Source organism: Lactuca serriola, chromosome 1 (genome assembly GCF_051521515.1).
Source record: "Lactuca serriola cultivar US96UC23 chromosome 1, Lser_US96UC23_V15, whole genome shotgun sequence".
NCBI classification, from domain to species: Eukaryota; Viridiplantae; Streptophyta; class Magnoliopsida; order Asterales; family Asteraceae; genus Lactuca; species Lactuca serriola.
The window spans coordinates 166,697,287-166,721,243 of NC_136408.1; the positions used below are offsets into that span (position 1 = coordinate 166,697,287).

At 37.4% G+C, this 23,957-nt stretch overlaps 1 pseudogene across 1 annotated transcript; it reads right to left on the bottom strand.

Annotated features, from left to right (window-relative positions):
* Positions 1-302: 302 nt before the first annotated feature.
* On the bottom strand, positions 303-15,200 carry LOC145063815 (uncharacterized; annotated as a pseudogene). Its single transcript, XR_013688042.1, has 10 exons — positions 15,102-15,200; positions 14,798-14,931; positions 14,668-14,739; positions 14,545-14,573; positions 4,907-4,992; positions 4,567-4,663; positions 4,281-4,429; positions 4,009-4,189; positions 3,335-3,426; positions 303-2,924 (listed from the first exon to the last, which is right to left on the bottom strand). The product of XR_013688042.1 is annotated as an uncharacterized LOC145063815 (transcript).
* Positions 15,201-23,957: the final 8,757 nt, after the last annotated feature.

The window sequence follows — 23,957 nt, forward strand, 5'->3', positions numbered from 1 at the left end:
AATTAGATCACTGAGTTCGTCTTCGAAAAATCCATAATTTTTTTAATGCTTCCTACAACAACTTAGGAATAGATTATGAGCATGTATCAGTTTCTTGTCTAGGTTTGCTTCTTCTCCATCAAACATGAGACCAAACCAAAAAATAACAGGTGGAAAAAATAAAGTGATAAGATAAAGATAAAGAAAGCGATTTCAACAATTTTTTGTAAATATAGAAAAAAAACAAAAATATCAAAATCAATCATAAATGATAAGAGGAAGTGTAAAAAAATGGAAGAGATAACTTACTTCCATATAATTAGTCATGTTACTTTATTTTTTTTTCTGGAAAATGAGATTTATGGGAATAAAGAAACTTAATAAATTTCATATACTATTTGTGGATATCACGTGTCTATCATTAGAAGTTTAGAACAAGCATGATCATTTCTAGTTCAACAATATAAGAATTACAATGTAATGATAATTCTCATACAGTACTATAGCAAGTACTTAATTATAGCATTTAACTACACATCTTAACCTTAAGTGATCAGATTGGCATCATTATAAAAGAGGGTACATTTCGAAATAATTGATTTTTTCCAATAAACACCAAGTTAAATGATTGTTCTATGATTAACAGAATTTTGATTTTTAACAATCCTAACAAAATGTTAGCTACTTACTATGAAAAATGGTTAAGTGATTAAATGATAAAATGATGAAGGTACATTGTGATTTCCTGTATTTTATATTGATATCAAACTTGGGTGACCGAAAAAAAATGATTTTTAGAAATGATGAAAAATGTTTTATTAATCCTAACAAAAAGAAAATACTTTAGTCATTTAATGCCTTAACCATATCTGAAGGGCATGAATTTCCAACGGCATCTATAAAATTTTACCTGCAGAAAATCGAGTATGGTAGATAAAAAACTGATATGAGAACCTTATAAATCGTACTGGTTTGAAGAAAATTGGGTGTTGATTTTCAAACAACACACCTTTCAGCTTCATAACAAAAGCACATGTTTATACATATTACCTTGAGAATTCAAGATCTTTCAATGAAACATGCTCCAAGCTACTCTATACATTAATCATAACTAGTAGGAATTACCTGCGCCGTTGGCGCCTAGTTGGATCAAGTTTACGTAAATGCTCTTGAAAATTTTATATAAGATTTTGAAAAAGAAAGTTCAAAAGTACAATGCTATAATAATTATATTTTTTTCAAAGATGCTTTACCCTGAGAAGCAAAAAATCATGTCACGAAAAAGAGAAATCCTATCCTTCATTTGTAAGCAAGATGATCCTTCTGTAGCATGAAGTCTTGTCCCAACATCCAGGGGTCGAAATCCAGATATGAAAAGGGTAAATCAGTAATTTTTCACCTCTACAACACCTACAAGAATTTAAAACACCAAAAAAACGTGTTCTAAGATCTTATCCAACTTTTGACATATCAGAATAAATAAAAAGCAAAGTATGATGAAATGATTATTGTCCCTGCAATTAAATAAATATTCTAATAAAACAAACTTAATTTACATTAGTACAATGTAGACGTAAAAACAACTTTTTAAAAATAAAATAAAAATTAAAGTAAATCCGCTAGAGAACAAACCTATTTCATATAATAATTTCCTATTTTCCTGAAATTGTGAAATCAGAATCAAATGTAAATAATCAAGTTCTAATGTTCTAAAAACTATAAGATGGATTGAAGAGTATATGTATTTATCTTGATTTCTTGTTCCTTTACAAAGTTATTTGATTTTTAAGTCAATGGCTAATACCTGAACTTCAGTTTAATAAGAACTCCATGATGTTCATCTGCGGAAACACAAAAATAAGATCAATGTAGTAGCTGATGAATGTATCATAAAATTCCAGGAGTATTTTGGACAAACCCAATACAACCTCTCCCAACAACCATTTTTTGGAAATTGTTGATGAATGTCTCATTATGGGGGTATTCAGCTTTTCTAACATTTTAAATTTGTTGATGAATGCCCTCTTTAAACCCATCCAAAACAGAAAACAAAACCATCCTCATGAAGTTCAGGTCAGGTACTACTTTCATGGGTCCATACGTTTTTTCTGCAATTTATTATGGTTTTTATGAAATTGCATATCATTGCAGCTCATTTTCGATCAGTCTAGAAAAACAACCAATTCCGACCTAGTTAGGAACAATATCAGGCCAGGGCAAAAATTACATACAAATTACACTTAATTTCTAAGCTTTGAGAGTTTGTGGATCCTAATTCCGAATTGATGATTTTTCTAGAATTTTTCTAAGACAATGGCAAAATGGTCGAATATACAATATTTTCCAGCTTTGGTTATTATGAGTTAAATGGCATCTTAACCCATTAAGTGACAATGAAAATGACCTATAACCTGGAATCACTTGAAATCTAACTCAAATTACAATGTTTTTATGTGTAAAGCAAAAGTACAATAATGTAAGATAGTTATAGACTTAGTGTCTTCTTCTGTTGTCCATTCTTTGTTCGGTTACCCAATGGAATTACCCATCAAGTAGATTCCTAAACAATTACCCATCAGGTTATCAAAGACTAATAAATTGATTGGCTTCATCAAGTCTTCTATAAGTTACACAGAATAAAAACAATAGTTTGCTTATTTAAACAATGTAATTCCAGGTAAAACCCATTGGAATTTTCGTTTTAGGGTCAAAAGTTGTTTCAAGAACAACTTCTTTTGAAAAATTACCTCCTTCAACTGAATACATGTGCAATTTACCATCTTACCCTCCCAAAATAGCTTCATTTCCATCTAGGGCAGTTGCACATGAAGTCACAGTAAACCTAAAGTAAATATTCAACAACAAATGATCCAAGAATTTATCGCCCATGACTCCATCATTGTTCCTTGTTTTTGTATACATACCCCAAATTCGAATAATGAAAACTGTAAAAAAAAAATAATAAAAGTAAGAAAAATGCATGTATGGATTTGCATACACCCATGATATAAGATAATACATGGAAACGCATACCAGCATCTTTATCACAATTTAGTAAACCAACTTTAGTGCCATTGCTTCCTCTACTATTTAACATCAATGGCATGCTTTGATTGTCCCTTTAAATATATATTTTTTCAACTTTTCTATATAAAGTTAAGTATAGAAATCATAGGGGAAGCTTTAATTTAACCTTGTTATAAAAGTATTTCGTAAAACCAAAGTGAATTTCTACATTTTGTGGTCAAAACCAGTTCATTTGACTTTCAAAAGTCTGCAGCAGATGTATCACATAATCTAAAATAATAATAATAATCTATAATAAAAAAAGACGACAATATGTATATAGAAAAACCTTCCAAGTATTTGAGAGAGGATCCCATGGTGTGTATCCTGAAGAAGCATTGGCTCAGTGAGAGTATTATGTCCCATATAAACAATACGAACCTGAAATTAGATTAAAATATTCATGATTTAATTAGTCGATAGTCAAGGAATCAACAACAAAAAATCAAACATTTAAAATATATACATAAACATAAAAAAAAAATTAAAAAAAAAAAAAAAAAAAAAAAAAAAAAAAAAAACATGTCTTGCTGCTTGAAATGCCCAACACAAACCATTTTTGCTGAAAGAATACTAAAATGAAGAGAAGAACATTAACCCTTGATGAGAATCCCATGAGATATGTCAAAGTATGAAGCTTACATACACATAGAGATACATATGTAATTGAGCAAAATGGTGAGGATTTTTTGGTAAATTTTAATAAGAATGTGAAAAAAGGAAATGGGTTTGTTTTTGGTCTTTTGGACGATAATGCCCCTAGATGATTCTTAACAATGACGTATGCCTTGGTAATGGCCTCCTTCTTATGTTAACAACATTTAACCCCAATCTTTAAATCCCAATAGCTCTAAAATCAAAATTGAAGGTAAAAATGAAATATGTCAAATAGATTCACCAGAGATAGATACCAAATGATATTTACTTTTCATTTTCATAAAAGAATTGATAAAAAAGGTTCACCTTTGTTGAACCATGAAATCTTTGTGCCTAACATTTAAATCTCCAATATTATTGTTGAATTTTGTATCTCTGATTAACAATAACCACAACATGTTAACGAATATTCAATCAACCCAAAGAAACAATAGCAGCTACAACAGAGAAGGATTCAGACATTCCTTTTCCTTCTTCACCACTAATCCTACATGAAAACAAAATCATTAGAAAACATCTCAATTAGTAAAGAAAATCAACAGATATGAGAAAATAAAGTTAATAACTGATCAACATACCCTACTTTTCGCATAAATATCAGCAGATATGAGAGAGAAGGGTGAGGCAAAGAGTGGAGAAGATGAAAGAATGAGTGATAACTAAAATGGAAAAAGGGTGAACAGCACCCGTAGGTAGAGGCTTCATTGAGTAAACCGTTGTAAAAGATCTGCAACAATGTTATTGTTTGGTAATTAGAGCATTTAATGGACATAATATGGTAAAAGCTATTTCTTGCATTAAATGCGTCATTTTCTAAATTATCATTTTCTAAAAAATATGTAAGAATGTCATATTTATTTATACCTTAAGAAGTATCTTCTCAACTTCCGAACATTGAATCCATTCCAACTCCAACATCTTCACTAATAAGACGTGGGTTCCACATAATCAAAGGTCGTGGCTAATATGATGCAAAAATAAGATAATTTAACCAAATTATTTAGTATTATTTATCATAACATAAGGAACAAAAAGAGTGCATTTTTTATCCCGTGTTTTTTGATTCACATCCATTTGTTCTCTTACATTACAATTTACATACATATAAAATAAGACTCACAAATATATCACATGGTGGAAATTCAAAACCAATAAACAACATTTTATTTTTCTATTTTACTGGAAAATGAAAATGAAAAATTACCGGATCATCTGATAAATCGGATGCTATTCGCTCTACATAATCCAACATCTGATAATCTGGCACTACCATCACAATAATTTCATCTTCTTTCTTGTAACACTCGTGTTTCTAACCTAGGCATTAATATTAAGGTGATAGTCTAGGTTAACCTTTATAACTCATTTTGAAGAAATGAAGAAGGAATTATATGAATTCTATATGTTTTATGTGTTTTATGCTTGATTACTAGGGCTTAATTAATTAAGAATAAATATAAGTGTCAAAATTAAAGTGTGAGATAACCCCGATATCTTTACATAAACATGTAGTGGTCGAAAAAAGAATTTCGGGGATATAAAGAATACCAAAATCCGAGTTATAATGAAGAAGTTATGACCTGTCGAAGTTTCGCGATAAACCGGCACGGTGCCGACTGTCGTAAAAAGTGAGTTTTTTGATAAAATACTTTTTAGCCTTAGTGATCTAAACTAAAGTCATAGTATTCGTTAAACCGAGAAGTTCGATAAAAAGAACGCCCAAATCTGACATCGTATGAGGAAGTTATGATTTTTCGAAGTTTCATCTTAGTAGCAGACAGCTAAAAACTTGAATTTTAGATCAAGTGATTTTTAGCCGACACAACCTAAACAAGAACTGAAGGTCTTGTCATTAGTAGCACAACGGTAAAAAGTATGACGATAACGGACGTCGGATAAAGAAGTTATGAATTTTTAACGGATTTCTTGTCCCGGTCTGTTAAAAATAATAATTAAATAATTAAATTCAAAATTAGCCGACGAAGTCTAAATGGAAGTTGTAGAGTGTAATTTTAGCTACGCGTGCATATAAAGAACGTCAAAAATGGAGCTCGTATGCGAAAGTTATGGATTTTAGAAGTTTTGGCACGAAAATCGAGAAAATTCGCATAGTCACGAGTTGCCACGTCACCCTCGCTCAAAACGGGCCACGTGTCCTGCTGATTCATCTAAGCACCTGGCCTTATCCGAAGTGGTCGACTAAGAAGGCGACACGTACCCTCTTGCTCGAGACCGAGCCCTCGCAACATGCCACGAACCCCCTACTTCGGACCCTAGACCTCGGTCCAATAACAAACTGCCAGCGAGGCCCTCGCATGTGCAGACCATGTGCGAACCACCCTCCCTACGAGCCCTCGGATGTACGACGCGTGGTTTCTTCTCAGCCGTCCGATCAGAAGCCTCCCCTATAAATAGAAGGGTGTGAGACCTCCCAGGGGTATTTTGAAAACTTGTCATTTTTAGCCCCTTTCTCTATATTTCTTTCATATTATCATCCCCCGAAGCCCCGGTATCAATTATAAGCCCCAGAATACGCCACGAAGAGCCCGTGAAGCTCGGAACATTTATCTTTTTGATTTTGAAGCCCGACTTTTGCAGAGTCCGATTTCTCAATAAAACTCCCGGTTTTATTAGAAACAATCGTTTTAGGAAACGAATTGCTGCCCGATTTTCATTAAAACAAGTTAGTGTGTAATCGCTTTCATCCAACACCTAGATATGAAGTATTTTCTATAAAATACGTGCTATGTGTAATTATATTAAGTGTTTATTTAAGGTGACTATTGAATAAATGTTTTATACAAGTTTTAAACTGTATATGTATTTTATCTACAAAATATGTTGGGTAGAACATGAGTAGATGAAATAGCTGATGTGTGTTTAAATGGTGAGAGGCCTCGATGTTGTTGTTGTTGTTGTAGTCATCTAGCGGAATATAGATGACGACCACGGACCTTTCTAGACAGTCCAGTGGAACACTAGCAGGTTCGCAACTTGTAGGTGTTGATGACTTAAATGTTCATTGGCGTACTCCATCCCCCTCATGGTTGCCTTTAGGACATGTATGGCTGATGAAACCCCTTAGCAGTAGTGTCCATCTTGATGATAATCCTTAGGCTAGGTCCCTTGTGATAGGTGTTTAGGGACGTAAAGTGAGGACAACGGGAATGGGTAATCAGGGTTATTGTTGATTGGTGAACTTAATAAGTATATTATTATTGTGGGTTGAAAACCCTATATGCTGACCAGGCTCCCAAGCCTAACCCACTCAGTTTTTATGATTATAGGTAGTGGACCCTGAGCATAGTCGGAAGATGATGAGAGATTTTTGATTATAAGCCAGTAGTTGTAAATAACTGTTGAAAGGCTTGTAATGTCTTTTTTATGCTTTTGATCTGTATCGGAACGTAACATCCCGAGGTTTTGATATGAAATGAAACTATACATTTCTTAAGGAAAGATTTTGATAAACTTTTATCATGTATCATTTTGGGGACCAATTCCGCAACATCTTTTAAAAAGATTTCTCTGATTTTATTTTAAAAAGCATAAATTAAATCAGTCTTTTCTGGCCGAAAATTTAGGGGATGTCACAGTTGGTATCAGAGCATTAGTTTAAGAAAGCTATGAAATTGTAGGATTTCTAGAATTGAACTTAGAATGCTGAGTGATGATTGTGAGATGAGTGTCTACCATGTTTTAGACATGAGCACTAGTTTATTTTAGGAAAGATGTCTAAAATGCCTTTATGTGCTAAATGCTATATGTTGCCATATATGCCATTATTTGTTCGGATCTATGGTCTACTGTCGACCGGATCTGGAAACCTTATGTGTGTAGGATTCTAAGCGTATGATTACGAGATTAGAACTAACATGTAAATGTTTTGGAGTGATAAGGTAATTAACATGTCTAACAAGGATAAAGACCTAAATTCACCTTATTCGGTATATAGATTGTAATGGCAAGAACTCGAAGTGGAGCGGGAAATGCAAACAGAAACCAACAACCTAAACCTCAAGTGGTGGAACAGGTGCCGATAGTAGGAGTTACACCCGAACCCATCACCATGGCTGGAGTACGAACTATGATTCAGATCATGTTGGCTGACCAAAGGGAGGAATTGAGGAAAATGTTGCTGAACAACAGGGATGAACCTTCAGTTCCTGTTGAACAACGTGAATTGAATGACGATCGATCTGAAGAAGGAAACAACAGTAGATATGTTGGTCAAACTGATCCACTTGTGGTTGGGAGAAATAACCACGAGGGTAGAATGGAGAGAAATGGGTGCAAGTATAAGGATTTTATGACTTGCAAGCCATCGACCTTCACTGGAAAGGAAGATCCTGTCGGAGTAATGGACTGGATCTCGGAAATGGAGTTGGCTTTCATGACTTGTGATTGCCAAGGCAAGTTACAAACCACGTTTGTAGTACGTCAGTTCAGGGGTAGTGTTGCTCGATGGTGGAGCACTTTTGGGAAAACCCTAAGCCCTAATGAGCCACTGCAACTAACATGGGCAGAGTTCTTGGTACACTTCAACCGCAAGTACTACTCGGCCCAAAACGTACTTGAGTTAGAAAACCAATTTCTAACATTGCAGAAGGGGAGTATGAGCGTTGACGAGTATATGAATAACTTCACAGACAAAATGGAGTTTGCTTTGCGTATTGTCCCAGATGAGTTGGCAAAAATTGACAGATACGCAAAGGGACTTCAATGGGAGTACGCGCTGCCAGTACGTCAGGCATTTACTTTGGAGGCATCTATTTGGGCTGACAAGTCTGTTGAAGATATGATAAAAGGGAGAGCCGCTAGCAAGGTTGAAGTTGGCGAAAAGAGAAAGTTTGATGGAACTTCAGGTTCCAATAAAAAGAACAAATTCTCGAAGACTGGTTCGAGAAAATTTGGAGGAGGAGCCGAAGCTAAGTGGTGTGACAAGTGTAAGAAGAAACATGTTGGGAAGTGCAGCGTGGAAGTCACTTGTTACAAATGTGGAAAGCCTGGGCATTATGCCAATGAATGCACCTTCAATAAAAACGTATGTTTTGGGTGCAATAAAGAAGGGCATATTTTGAGGGATTGCCCGAAGAAGAAGGACGCAACAAAACCCAATCTTCCACCAAAGCCGAAGGCGAGATCCTTTCAGATGACACTCGAAGCTGCGAAAGAAGAAGTCGATGTCGCTTCAGGTACCTTTCTCGTAAACGAATTGTCTGCCCAAATTTTGTTTGATTCTGGAGCCAATTACTCCTTTATATCGCATGAATTTGGTAGAAAACTAGCTTTGCCTGTAGATAGGCTAGTTAATGCTTTATTAGTCGAGATTGCTAGTGGCAAGTTTGTACCTGTTAGCCATCGTATGAAAAACATCCTCATTGACTTGGATGGGAATAAGTTTCACGAGGAATTATTTCCTATCGAGTTAAATAGATTCGACATAGTTTTAGGAATGGATTGGCTTAGCGCCAATGATGCAGAAATAATATGTAGAAAGAAGATAGTAAAAGTAAACCCACCAGGGAAAGGGTCGTTTATGGTGTATGGAGACAAACGCAGAGTAAATTCTAGAATCATTTCCCTAATGAAAGCCAGAAAGTGTTTGGCCAAGGGGTGTACATCATATTTAGCGTTCGTGATCGATGCTAAGATGGAAAAGAAGGAGGTGCAGAATATTCCGGTGGTATGTGATTATCTGGAAGTCTTTCCCGAAGATCTTCCCGGATTGCCCCTTGATCGACAAATAGAATTTCGTATCGACTTGTTACCAGGAATGACGCCGATAGCAAAAGCACCGTATCAATTAGCATCAACAGAGATGAAGGAACTTATGACACAACTTCAGCAATTATTGGACAAATGTTTCATTCGACCTAGTTCATCGCACTGGTGAGACCCTGTGTTATTTGTAAAGAAGAAAGATGGGAGCATGAGAATGTGCATCGATTACGAAGAGCTGAACAAAGCGACGATAAAGAACAAGTACCCGTTGCGGAGGATCGATGACCTGTTCAACCAGTTACAGGGTTCGAGATATTTCTCAAAGATCGAACTTAGGTCGGGATACCATCAACTAAAGGTGAGAGAGCAGGATATTGAAAAGACTGCGTTTAGAACAAGATATGGACACTATGAATTTTTGGTTATGTCGTTCGGACTAACCAATTCCCCAACAGCTTTCATGGATTTGATGAATAGGGTTTGTAAACCATTCTTAGATAAATATGTGATAGTATTCATAGACGATATCTTGATCTATTCGAAAAGAAAGCAGGAGCATGAGAAGCATCTGCGCGAAGTGCTAGAAGTCCTGAAAAAGGAGAAGTTGTATGCAAAGTTCTCCAAATGTGAATTTTGGATTCAAGAAGTCCAATTTTTAGGTCATGTGGTTAACCAAGAAGGAATAATGGTTGGCCCAGCAAAGATTGAATCTGTGATGAAGTGGGAACAACCAAAAAGCCCTATGGAGATTCAAAGCTTTTTAGGATTAGCTGGATATTACCAAAGGTTTATCCAAGGCTTTTCTTCGATTGCTACTCCATTAACAGCTTTGACCCACAAAGGAGCTACTTATGGTTGGAATGAGAAGCATAAGGAAGCCTTTGAGAAGTTGAAGAAGAGATTGTGTGAAGCACCGATTCTTTCGTTGCCTGAAGGAGTTGATGACTTCGCAGTTTATAGTGATGCATCTAGAGTTGGGTTAGGTTGTGTTCTGACCCAAAGGGATAAAGTGATAGCGTATGCATCGAGGCAATTGAAGGAGCATGAAAAGAACTACCCCACTCATGATCTGGAGTTGGCAGCGGTTGTATTTGCCTTAAAGATATGGAGGCATTATCTTTATGGCACAAAGTGTAAACTTTTCACTGATCATATGAGTCTCCAATATCTCTTTAATCAGAAGGACTTGAACATGAGGCAACGATGTTGGCTAGATTTAGTCGAGGACTACAACTATGAGATACTTTACCACCTTGGTAAAGCAAATGTTGTTGTTGATGCTCTCAGTCGGAAGGTAAACCTTGAAAAGAAATGGCCAAGAGCGTTGAGAATTGAAGTTGTCTCGACAATTGTGGAAAGTATAAAGAAAGCTCAAGAGGAAGCTTTAGAGAAAAATGACCGAAAGGAAGAACGTTTGGGCAAAACGTTAGTGTTCGGTACAAACAACCAAGGGTAGAAGGTATTCCAAGATAGGATTTGGGTACCTAAGACGGGAGGAATAAGAGATCTTCTGATGGAAGAAGCTCACAAGACCATGTACTCGATTCATCCTGGCAGTACAAAAATGTATAGGGATCTAAAACCCTATTATTGGTGGCCGACGATGAAGCTCGATGATGCTAAGTATGTGGCCGAGTGTGTAACTTGTGCTAGGGTTAAGGCACAACATCAGAAACCATATGGGAGTTTAGAACCTTTACCCGTACCCATGGGTAAATGGGAAGACATCACCATGGATTTTGTGACCAAACTGCCTAGAACAAGGAACGGTCACGACATGATTTGAGTGGTCATTGATCGCTTCACTAAGAGTGCGCATTTTGTAGCAGCCAAAGAGAAATGTTCTATGGATAAACTTGCAAATTCTTACGTGAAGGAAATTATGAGGCTTCACGGTGTTCCGCTAACGATTGTATCCGATCGTGACAGTTTTGGAGGAGTCTACAAGAGGAATTGGGTACTAAGTTGTGTTTGAGTACAGCTTACCATCCGCAAACCGATGGTCAGAGCGAACGAACGATTCAAACATTGGAGGATATGCTGAGAGCATATACCCTAGAATTCCAAGGTAATTGGGATGAACACTTACCTCTAGTAGAATTCTCCTATAATAATAGTTTCCACTCAAGCATTAAGATGAAACCTTATCACGCTTTGCATGGGGAAAAGTGTCGAACGCCATCATGTTGGCTGGAAGCTAGGGAAAAGCAATTTAAAGGACCTGAAATAGTCCATCAGACTGCTGAAAAGTTGAAAGTGATAAGGGAAAGGATGTTAGCTGCTCAAGATCGACAAAAAAGTTATGCTGACAAGAAAAGACAACCGATAACCTTTAAAGTTGGAGATTCAGTTTTACTTAAAGTCTCGCCGTGGAAAGGACTTATAAGATTTCGGAAACGAGGAAAGTTAAGTCCAAGGTTTATTGGATCGTTCATAGTTCTTCAGAAGATCGGGAATCAAGCTTACAAGCTAGAGTTACCAGATGAACTGGAGGGTATTCATAACACCTTTCATGTGTGTTATTTGAGAAAGTTCACGGGAGATGTGCCCGACATAATTCCGATTTCTGAGTTAAGGTTGGATGAAAATAAGAGATTGATCGAAGAACATGAGGCAATCGGTGACCGTAAGACTATGAAGTTGCGACACAAGATGGTTGATTTAGTTCTTGTGTGTTGGAAACATACGAATGGACCAAATCTCACTTGGTAAACGGAGAGTGAGATGATGAGTCGCTACCTGCAGCTGTTTGGTGATATTTGATTCCGGGGACGAAATCATCCTAAGGGGGAGAGAATTGTAACACTCGTGTTTCTAACCTAGGCATTAATATTAAGGTGATAGTCTAGGTTAACCTTTGTAACTCATTTTAAAGAAATGAAAAAGGAATTATATGAATTCTATCTGTTTTATGTGTTTTATGCTTGATTACTAGGGCTTAATTAACTAAGAATAAATATAAGCGTCAAAATTAAAGTGTGAGATAAGCCCGATATCTTTGCATAAAGTTTTAATGGTCGAAACAAGGATTTCGGGGATATAAAGAATACCAAAATCCGAGTTATAACGAAGAAGTTATGACCTGTCGAAGTTTCGCGATAAACCGGTACAGTGCCGAGTGTCGTAAAAAGTGAGTTTTTGATAAACTACTTTTTAGCCTTAGTGATCTAAACGAACGTCGTAGTATTCGTTAAACCGAGAACTTCGATAAAGAGAATGCCCAAATCAGACTTCGTATGAGGAAGTTATGATTTTTCGAAGTTTCAGCTTAGTAGTAGACAACTAAAAACTTGAATTTTAGATCGATTGATTTTTAGCCGACACAACGTAAACGATAATTGAAGGTCTCGTCATTAGTAGCACAATGGTAAAAAGTATGACGAAAACGAACGTCGGATGAAGAAGTTATGAATTTTTAATGGATTTCCTGTCCCGGTCTGTTAAAAATAATAATAAAAAAATTAAAGTCAAAATTAGCCGACGAAGTCTAAGCTGAAGTTGTAGAGCGTAATTTTAGCTACGCGTGCATATAAAGAACGTTAAAAATGGAGCTCGTATGCGAAAGTTATGGATTTTAGAAGTTTTGGCACGAAAATCAAGAAAATTCGCATAGTCACGAGTTGCCACGTCACCCTCGCTCAAAACGCACCACGTGTCCTGCTGAGTCATCCGAGCTGCTAAGTCATCCGAGCACCTAGCCTTATCCGAAGTGGTCCACTAGGAAGGCAACACGTACCCTCTTGCACGAGACCGAGCCCTCGCAGCATGCCACGAACCCCCTACTTCGGACCCTAGACCTCGGTCCAATCACAGACTGCCAGCGAGCCCCTCGCATGCGCAGACCATGTGCGAGCCACCCTCCCTGCTAGCCCTCGGATGTACGACGCGTGGTTTCTTCTCAGCCGTCCGATCAGAAGCCTCCCCCTATAAATAGAATGGTGCGAGACCTCCCGGGGGTATTTTGAAAACTTGTCATTTTTAGCCCCTTTCTCCATATTTCTTTCATATTATCATCCCCCAAAGCCCCGGTATCAATTATAAGCCCCGAAATACGCCACGAAGAGCCCGTGAAGCCCGAAACATTTATCTTTTCGGTTTCGAAGCCCGACTTTTGCAGAGCCCGGTTTCTCTATACAACTCCCAGTTTTATTAGAATCGATCGTTTTGGGAAACGAATTGCTGCCCAATTTTCATCAAAACAAGTGAGTGTGTAGCCACTTTCATCTTACACCTAGATATGAAGTATTTTCTATAAAATACGTTCTATGTGTAATTATATTAAGTGTTTATTTGAGGTGACTGTTGAATAAATGTTTTATACAAGTTTTAAATTGTATATGTATTTTATCTACAAAATATGTTGGGTAGAACATGGGTAGATGAAATACCTGATGTGTGTTAAAATGGTGTGAGGCCTCGATGTTGTTGTTGTTGTTGTTGTTGTAGTCATCTAGCGGAATATAGATGACGACCACGGACCTTTCTAGACAGTCTAGTGGAACACTAGCAGGTTCTTAACTTGTAGGTGTTGATGACTTAAATGTTCATTGGCCTACTCCATACCCCTCATGGTGGCCTTTAGGACATGTATGCTGAGGAAGATCCTTAGCAGTAGTGTCCATCCCGATGATAATCCTTAGGCTAGGTCCCTTGTGATAGGTGTTTAGGGATGTAAAGTCAGGACAACGAGAATGGGTAATCAGGGTTATTGTTGATTGGTGAACTTAATAAGTATATTATTATTGTGGGTTAAAAACCCTATATGCTCACCAGGCTCCCAAACCTGACCCAATCAGTTTTTATGATTACAGGTAGTGGACCCCGAGCATAGTCGGAAGATGATGAGAGATTTTTCATTATAGGCCAGTAGTTGTAAATAACTGTTGAAAGGCTTATAATGTCTTGTTTATGCTTTTACTCTGTATTAGAACATGACATCCCAAGTTTTTGATATGAAATTAAACTATACATTTCTTAAGGAATGATTTTGATAAACTTTTATCATGTATGATTTTGGGGACTAATTCCGCAACATCTTTTAAAAAGATTTTTCTGATTTTATTTTAAAAAGCATAAATTAAACCAGTCTTTTCTGGCCGAGAAATTAGGGGATGTCACATTTCTCCACAGGCTTTCGGTCACTTAGGCTGGATAAAATAGAGACCAAAAAGAAATAATTTTCCTTTTTTGGACCTATACAAAAGAAATCAACTAACCACAGGGACAAAATTTGTAAATTACCTAGCAAAACTGAAAGTGGCATCATTCCATCTATACTTCAAAAGAGCAGCAGCACCATATTGCTTTGAGTATCTAACCATAACCATTTATACGAATTAGCAACTTGAATCAAAAAATGTGAGTAAATGACCGTTTTACCCTTCTACTAACCTGACATCCAGTTTCCTGGATGAGTGCATCCACAAAAATTCTAGATAGTTCCCAGAGTTCAGCCTGAGCACCTTCATCATCAAGAAACTGCAACTATGGAATCAAAAGCTCCACCTACAAAAAATATCATGAATGTGATATTTTGACATTGTCCTATTTAGTTATCCTTGAATTTAGCTTCAAAAAGTCATAATAGTTTACAAAATAAAAGTAAAAAGCATTCAAGTCACAAAGGGTATATTTTTCTTTAGTATTTGATATGGTGAAGAGTTTGTAGAACATACAATGGCTCTCATCCCTCCTGCAGACACAAAAGCAGCAGTTGCTTCACTTGATTGTCGAACTTCACCATTCAAATCAGAAGGCAAGCAACTGAAACACATTTCTCAATTTCCTCAACTGCTTTCACAAATTCACATTTTCACAATTCTTTTTTGAACTTCAGATTAATGCTTCAACATTTTCAATAGATTTCGTATAGAAGGGATCAAGGGAAATATACACAAGCTTAACTTCAAATTACGCAAAAATTTGAATATCATAACTAAAGAATTGTTTAAATAATCATGAAAGAAGGCATTGAAAAAAATGAGATTCACCTGTCACCTTCTTCTTGTTTTTTTTTTTTTTGTTTTTTTTTCATTAATTTTTATCTATTAGAAATTAATTGTCATCGTACAATGATTGAGATGGCAAACGGGGAACAAGCCGTGCCGCTAAGCCTTTTTGAATGGTGATGAGATTTCCTTAAATTCGTCATTTGAAGATTTTCCTTCAAACTTGTCAAACTTGGCATATGTTCTAGAATCGAATGGAGGTCTTTGGATTGAGATTCCGTTAAGGGAGGTCTGGTACGGGAGGTAACAGAGCAGGAAGGAGACGGTAAATTCTGGTTGACTCCTGAGAACGGATTCAATAGGAGCAGTATATTCCACCTACAGAAGTACAGCTATTTCAAAATCCACCAAAATAAATAATCAAATTGTTTCCATCAGATTACAGACTTTCTGAAGTGAAGAGACTTATAGTTGTGGTGATTGATGTAGGCCAGGGGGTCGAAGCATGGAGAGGATGCAAAGTGGTAATGATAGCAAAAGCGAGATGTTTAGCGGTGGTGTATGTCAGAACATAGTCGATCAATAAGGTTGATCGCTGATTTAATTGAGAGATAATTTTCAATTTAGGGCAAAATAGATGAGCAATAGAAGAAAATGAAACCGATTCAGTAATCGGAAGCCATGAAACAAAAGGGATCGTCAGAGTGGTACAAGAAAGAGGAGTGTCGGAAATCACAAGAGACATGGAAGCCTTTCCGGATGAAATTAGGAGGATATTGAGATAAGAAGAAATAGGCAAAGGCGGTGGAGAGGAAGTGATAGATATTGGGGGAGAACGGCGACAACCGATTTTGAGGAAGAGAAGATAAGCATCAGCCAAAGCTCAAGTTACAGGGGCAAAATCAGAAAGAAGAAGGGGGGAGAACGGCGACAAACGATTTTGAGGAAGAGAAGATAAGTGTCAGCCAAAGCTCAAGTTACAGGGGCAAAATAAGAAAGAAGAAGACTTCAGTGCGCGGCAAAATAAGAAAGCAAAGACTTCCGTGTGCAAATAAGGAAAAAATGTGGTAGAAATGAGAACTGGCAAACTTTTCTGTTCACCAAGGCTTAGCAACTAATAGTATATATAATGCAATCCCTAAATACAAATTAATTCTAAACTTAACTCAATTTGCCACATCATCTAATAGAAACATGACAATAGACCTTAAACGATCATTACTCTGAGAAATTTCCTTCAAATGTTTTGCAAGCTCTAATAGTTTACTTTCTAACACTTAGTGGTATTGTTTCTTAACTTTTACCAAACTACACTCAGCTTCAATCAACAAATTTTGAGCCTAGAAAATCATATAATGTTAATATTACATGAATGTCTAAAAAGAAATAACCACTATGTATATGCATTTAGCATAACACAAAGAGTAAACGGTTCAACTTTATAACCTCAAACTTTTTAGACATGCTAGTATTTTTTTCCTTCTAAGAACTAATAACTATATTATTTTAAAGAGTATGTATCACTCATAGCATATAAGCAAACTTCTAGATAGCACATGGTGAGCATGAGGTCTCCATATTTGAATCAGTGTCATCATCTTGGCATGCCCTGCTTTCAAGAACATGAGAAAAAAATGGTTAGCATATTTCCAAATGGTTGGCTTACGATTTAATTGACAAATGTAAATGGGACTTTTACACATTTTCATTGGTCCTCCAATTTACATTTGCCATTTTTTTCATCGATTGTCCCCTCCACGATTAAAGAAGATGGAAAAGTTAGCGGAATCCCCCTCCATGGTGTGACAACCCGAAATTTATTCCGTCACTTTTAACCTCTCCTTCCGTTAATAAGCCTCGCTTTATTAAACTGTCCGTTAACCTTTTGGGCTGGTTAAATAATTTGGGACTTTTATAATGACTTGGTAAGTGTTGAAACAAATTAGAAACACCCTCATTTATCCCTAGAAAAGTTTTAGTGTCAACCAAGTCAAAATACGACCATTTAATCGAGTGCGACCAAAAGCCCCGTTTAACGTTAGTATCGGGTAGATTTCTACTGAGCCACAAGCTCAACCCCAATGAAAGGGGGAGTGGACTCCATTCACACTCTTTCCACTCTCTCTCTACACTCTCTCTCTACAACTTGTTTTCGAGCCAAAACGCCCATTCCGAGCCCCAAACTAGTAAGTAATGTATCCTAACTTGTTGTGTAGCTTAGTTAACATGCAAATTCGTGTATAAGACATCAAATAGGGGCAAATTCATGTGATTACGGCCCAAGAACATTCTTGGACCGTGAACACCCTTAAGTGGGGTTTTTAAGCCCCAAAACCCCTCTAAACTACCCCTAGGGCTTAGATATGACTTGTGGACTTACACCTTCGAGCTTAGAACACCAAAACCTTGCATTTTGGAGAGTAACCATGAGTTTACGTCCCAAGAGCACTCTTGGACCATAAACCCCTCTTCATAGGCCGTGAACACTCTAAGGTGTTAAAATTGCCCTTAAACACCTCCTACGGCTTGGGAAAATGTCTAGAAGCAACCCCCATTGAAGTAAAGGCATTAAACATCAAAGAAACCAAGGATTTAGAAGTTTATGGCCGTGAAGCCCTACTGGATTGGTCCATGGGTCGTAAACCCCCAAAAAGTGCCCAAATGATGCCCTAACTTCTTCATTTGACTTGGAAAAATGCATAGAACTTTATTTCCTACCATTTAAGACCTTAATACACCAAAGGAATGAGCATAAAGGATCTTACGGCCATAAACTCCTTGTTTAGGGCCGTAAACCCCTTAAATAGTCCATTTGGAGCCTTAAACCCCTTCATATTCCTTATATTTGGACCTAGCCTAATTCTACGAGTGAGATGAGACCTTAAAGCATCCTAGAACACCCCCACCATGAGTTTATGGCTGTAAACTCATGGGGATATGGTCTTAGGGCTGTAAACTCTATAAAGAGTTTACTCTTGAAGAGAAAACTCCCTAACAAGGCCATATACTCCCTTAGATGTTACCCGGCACACCCCTAGCACATAACCAAAGTGTTTTCCGCTCTTTAGGATGCGTAAACGTGTTTAATTAGTGTTATATTTACTAATTGTATGTAAACATATGTTATCATATGTTAATAGGTCACTAAGTGTGTTCAAGTCTTTATTTGACACCGAGCACCCAACCGGCACCTCCACCCGATCCACTTACAATAGGTGAGTTCATACCCCTGAAATAACATTTTAAATGTTTTTACATGCTTTTATGGGGGGGGGGGGAATACAAGTTAAAACATGCTAGTTATCATCTCAATCATATGTGATTAATAACCCGCATGTACAAGGATTTATCACACTTTCAGTTGTTTTACCAAGTATAATACTGTAGATGGTTTTCCAAAATGTTTTTACTTGTTTAAATATTTTCTCAAATTATCTCTCGTGCTGTGTGTTTTACTTCTAAACCAGTTACAGCAGTGTTTTAAACAAAGGTTTTCTTTACTTATATTGTGTTATCAGATTATAAATGTGTTTATGAACGGTTTTTAAAGCTTGTTTTACGTAACTATATCATGTCGGAAATTCTTATTTTTAAAGGTTTTCTAAAAGGTTTTACCAAAGTCTTCTTCTATACTTCAATACTCCTATACTTCTATACTTATGTTTCATTAAATGCATGCCTGTACTTGTATAGTAATATAAATAATGTTTAAAAGACTTAGGAAGGCTAGTTCGCCCTATTTCCTTTTCCTCGTTGGGATGTGGTCTGGTGGGTATCGGATATCCGTCCGAAGATCATTTAAACATTAATTATATATCTTGTATACACGTATAGACATAAAGGTTTACATCGGCCAATTCATTTCCCTTGGGTAGCAAGGGCATCCTTCCATTCATCATTCATTGATCAGAGACACTAGTAAATATTATAGGAATAGTTAGGAGGTTCTATTCACTCTTTCTAGTACGAGAATTCCACATGAGTCATTTCATACGCAAGTCTATGTCATTTCTCCAGTGACTCTATTAGTACTCAGAATATGAGATGCATCTTCAAGACACGAATCTCCCCGTTGTCCAGTTGGTAACCAGAGTCTCCTGTAGGGAGAGTGGGCATTGTGTGTATAGATCTATACGGTACTGACACTCTTGCACCCTGACTGCTAGCTACAATCCACGGCCTACCAAGCCAAGGGGTGACAAATGTCATATTTATTCCGACGCTTGCAGGGCGTCAAGTACTCTAGTGTCAATCAGTATGGTTACGTGTATCTCCATGTTTACCTTATAATTCATGGCCTTAAGGTGGCGAGAATCTAACACTGTATTCTTGAAACAACCCACTTAGGACTTTCCGTTTGTTTTAGACCTTGCTAGCTGTATCTTTCATTTGATACTGTCTGGGGTCTGTGTTTCTCTGTTTTAAACCTTGCTAGCTGTATCTTTCATTTGATACTGTCTGGGGTCTATGTTTCTCTGTTTTAGACCTTGCTAGTTGTATCTTTCATTTGATACTGTCTGGGGTCTGTGTTTCTTTGTTTTAGACCTTCCTAGCTGTATCGTACATTTGATACCGTCTGGGGTGTGTGTTTTCTTTTGATAGACTGAGCCAGGCGTATCATTCATTTGATACTCTCCTGGAGTCTATGATTTCTTTTGCCTTAGTCAGCAGTATTTCTGCTAAGGCATATGTTATTTTCTCCTAGTATTCTACTAGTGATTTTCTCCTACTCTCTTTAAAGTCAAATACCGTATTTTGGTAATGATAGTGTGTAAGGGAAAATTACTTTTTACAACATAACTCTATCGAGTCTTGGTAGAAGACTGGTTTTATTTAGAAAATATAGGATTTTCAACAAAGGAGGCTAATACACTGTTGATTCTAAACTACTACTTTTCATAAAGTTATTTTGAATAAAATGTATACTTACACAAATGACACTAAATACTTATGAACTCACCAGCATTTATAAAAATGCTGATACTCGCTTTCAAAATAACTTGTATTCTCAGGTCAGCAATAGACAGGTACATCCCGGGAGCTTTTGTGAAACCAGCTTAGAACCAAGCTGCATCTATATTAGTTTTTGTATTACTTTGATGTTTCTATGCAATGTAAACTATGTAAAATTATTACTATTAATGCACTTGTTGTTGTACTTTGATTACTATACTGCATATGTTGTAATAATTGACATGACGTCATCCACCCCAGAACGTTTCCGCCGTTCCGGTTTTGGGGTGTGACAGATTGGTATCAGAGCATTGTTTATAGTGAGCTAAGTATATCAATTCATAAAAGATATAAAACCTATAAATACATAGGGATAAAACACGCTGACCAAGAATTATACTATAAAATATAACCATATTTTATCAAAGTATAAGAACATCCAGAATCTAAACACCCGAGTAAAGTATCACAAGAAGAACAAGAATAAAAGTCTTCGGATGTTGAGCATTACCGTCAAAATTGCGCAGATATGTAATCGTAAGCCGGAATAAATGTAACCTGATCAACTACATTTATTCGAGATGTGATGAACGTGTGCTTGGGAGTGATAGTGGTGTTGCAACAGGTCTGAAACTTACCAAATAGGAATGCTAGAGCCAACATAAAGTTTAAAATACTATGGGAGTATTTTGGAATACTAAAAGACTCACATTAATCCCAGAATCATATTCAGAAGATAAGAAACAAACAAGAAATTAAAATACAATAGGGGTATTTTAGGATCCATAGATAACCTTGTGTGAAGAACTAAAAAGACCCTTATTGATATACCTATACAGAGGGTATACTCCCAAGGTTATATATAATAAGGATCCCATAGACTAAGAATGTGTGGTTTCGCTCTACTTCCTTTTCCTCGTTGGGATGTGGATATAGAGTAGTATCACATATTCGAAGGCCTATCGGATCTAAGCTGTATATGCTTTGTGTACCCTATGTAATTATAGCAGAACTCGATATGGATCACCCAGTGAAATGTTAATAATCTCTTAGGATTCTTTAGACATTTCCATTTTCGCACGAACCCTGTAGAAAACCCTATCCACTTTAGTATTCGATAGAAGAGTTGATTCAGACCCAGAAGAGGTTCATTGAGAAGATTTCCAGTTCGGAGATAAATGAACCAAGACAAAACTATTGAGACCACCAAGTGCCTATACCTTTTTAGGGACATCGTTGGGAAATTCGCCTAAACTTCCGAGATTTCCAGTCATCCATCCTGAAGCGATGACACTTAGAGTCGGGATCAGAGGAAAGGCGGAGTAGAGATTCAATATGTCTATATGAGAAGAGAACCCTAGGTAACTACCCGAAGGAAACCAACACCGGTCCCAGTCAAATATATGAGGTAGACAAAGGGAGCCAGTACGTGGAACCCGAGAAGTGTGTTTTCCTTGTGTACGTCACGCTAATACACCTATAAAATAATACAATTTAGTGAGTTTGTGATTACACTACTCACGTTATGTGTTAGGTAAATCGCCTTTTCCTGTCGCAAGTAATACGATTAGAGTGGATCCCAACACCTCTATTGAGAGTGTTTAGCCATAAGTCTTCATGAGCCTTTCTTCCCACGGTCTTCGTTCCGAACTGTTCTCAGATTCTTTCCAAGCCGGAGAGTGAACCTTTCCCAGTATAAAGGTAACTTAGTAGGAACGAATCCCGTCTTATGACTTTTCCGATACTCATACTCCTACCTTGATTACCCGGACTACATCATAGGGATGTAGGTCGACACTCAGACAACCAAAATCTAAGGCGCGGGAAAAATTTATGCCTAATATAGTAAGGATAGATACGTCTAAGGGTTAACCATCGTCTCTCACCAACTGTGTTCCTTTCCGTGTATGAAAACCATGCCCCCGAAGAAGCATAACCAATCCACTGGCAAGAAACCGACTCTCCTACTCAATGAAGCTACGTTCGAAGCTGCAGTCTCTGCAGCAGTAGCAGCTGTCATGGCTCAACTGAATGCTAACAACGCTAATGTTAGCAAGATCCCTATTGGGACTTCCGATCCTAGCAATGGATAGCGGCAACCAACACCTGCATACCCAACCACCCAAGAACGTCATCCAACTCCACTGAAGAGAAAGTTCAAGATCGAGGAGGGAAGTACCTCGGCTCAAGGACCTTCCGAAGGGTAACGATCTGAGACAACCAATACCCCTGCCAACCCTTCCACCCCGACTTATTTAAGACCATACCTAGGAAACCTTCCCCACTGCAGCAAGTGTAGCTACCATCATCATGGTATATGTCGGGAACTCTTTTGTGCTAGGTGCAACATGAAGGGGCATATTGCTCGCGTCTGCAGAACCCCGGTTGAGTTTATTACATCAACCACCAATGTGACGACCAATCTAGTATACCACCTATGTGGTAAAATTCGACACTTCAAAAGGGACTGCCCAACTGAAGGAAACGACGAGGACCCAGGAGAAGTCTAACTCTAATGCCTCGGGAGAAGCATCAAGGAACCTGGTAGATTTTTGGTACGTCTCTCAATCTCAAATAACTAACCGAAAACATTAAAAGGCTAATTCTAAATGAGAATACTTCCCCATTAAGGCGAAAGTCGCAACACTATTATAAAATTTAGAATTTCATCAGGTAAAACTATCATGGCTAGATATATACATTACGGCCATGTATAATTGAGATGGATAGACCTAGAGTGAGTGAATGCCGCCTCATTTCCTGTTTCTCGTTTGGTTGTGGATTTAGGGCGGAGTCGCTCAGTCAACAATCCTCTCCACCTTAATTATAAATGACTAGTATATGTTAGGCGATTATAGAAAGGCCTCGTGAGAATCCATTCATGAAAGGTACTCAAGACCCTCTACAATTCCGCGTCAACTGTATCGGTCCAAGTATCCACGACAGTGATACACGGGACAAAACCCGAGATGCCTAGAACTTGTGTGCCCGTTCGGCACATGGCCCTATCGATCCTCATTCTATATCATGTCGAAGTATGCCAATTTCGACGCCTCTATCAATCATGGTTCAACTTCGTGCAACCATGTGTAAATCCTTAGTGTTGTGTAAAAAGAACTTTCACCGTAGCCAATTCGGTAAATAAAGGTTCTTCTGAACCTAAAAATAATAAAACCTAATCCGATCCGTCAGTCGTCCCTCTTATCTTAAACCTTCCGAAGTACCCAGGAGAAGGGTACCGCGCGTTATTAACCAACCCTTCTTAGACAGATAGAAACCAAAGCGAAAGACACTGTAGGTATTCCAGAAGACGATAACCACCTGAAGCATACTCCGTAGTTCCCCCAGAAAGACCCTTCTCACCTCGCAATCAGGTTCATCAATCAAGAGGATAGAACTCATGGGACTAACTACTATGACTGAATATATGCGTAAGGGTGGTATATAATTGATATCAAAAAGATTTAAGATGTGTGCTTCCTCCCTACTCCCTGTTCATCGTTGGGTTGTGGGTCTGGGGTGGAGTCACACAACTGAACATCCGGCCGACCTCAACTATATACGGCTTGCATACACCCAGTATTAGTGGTTAAGCCAAGTATGAGCTCTACCACGAACCTCATAGTAAAA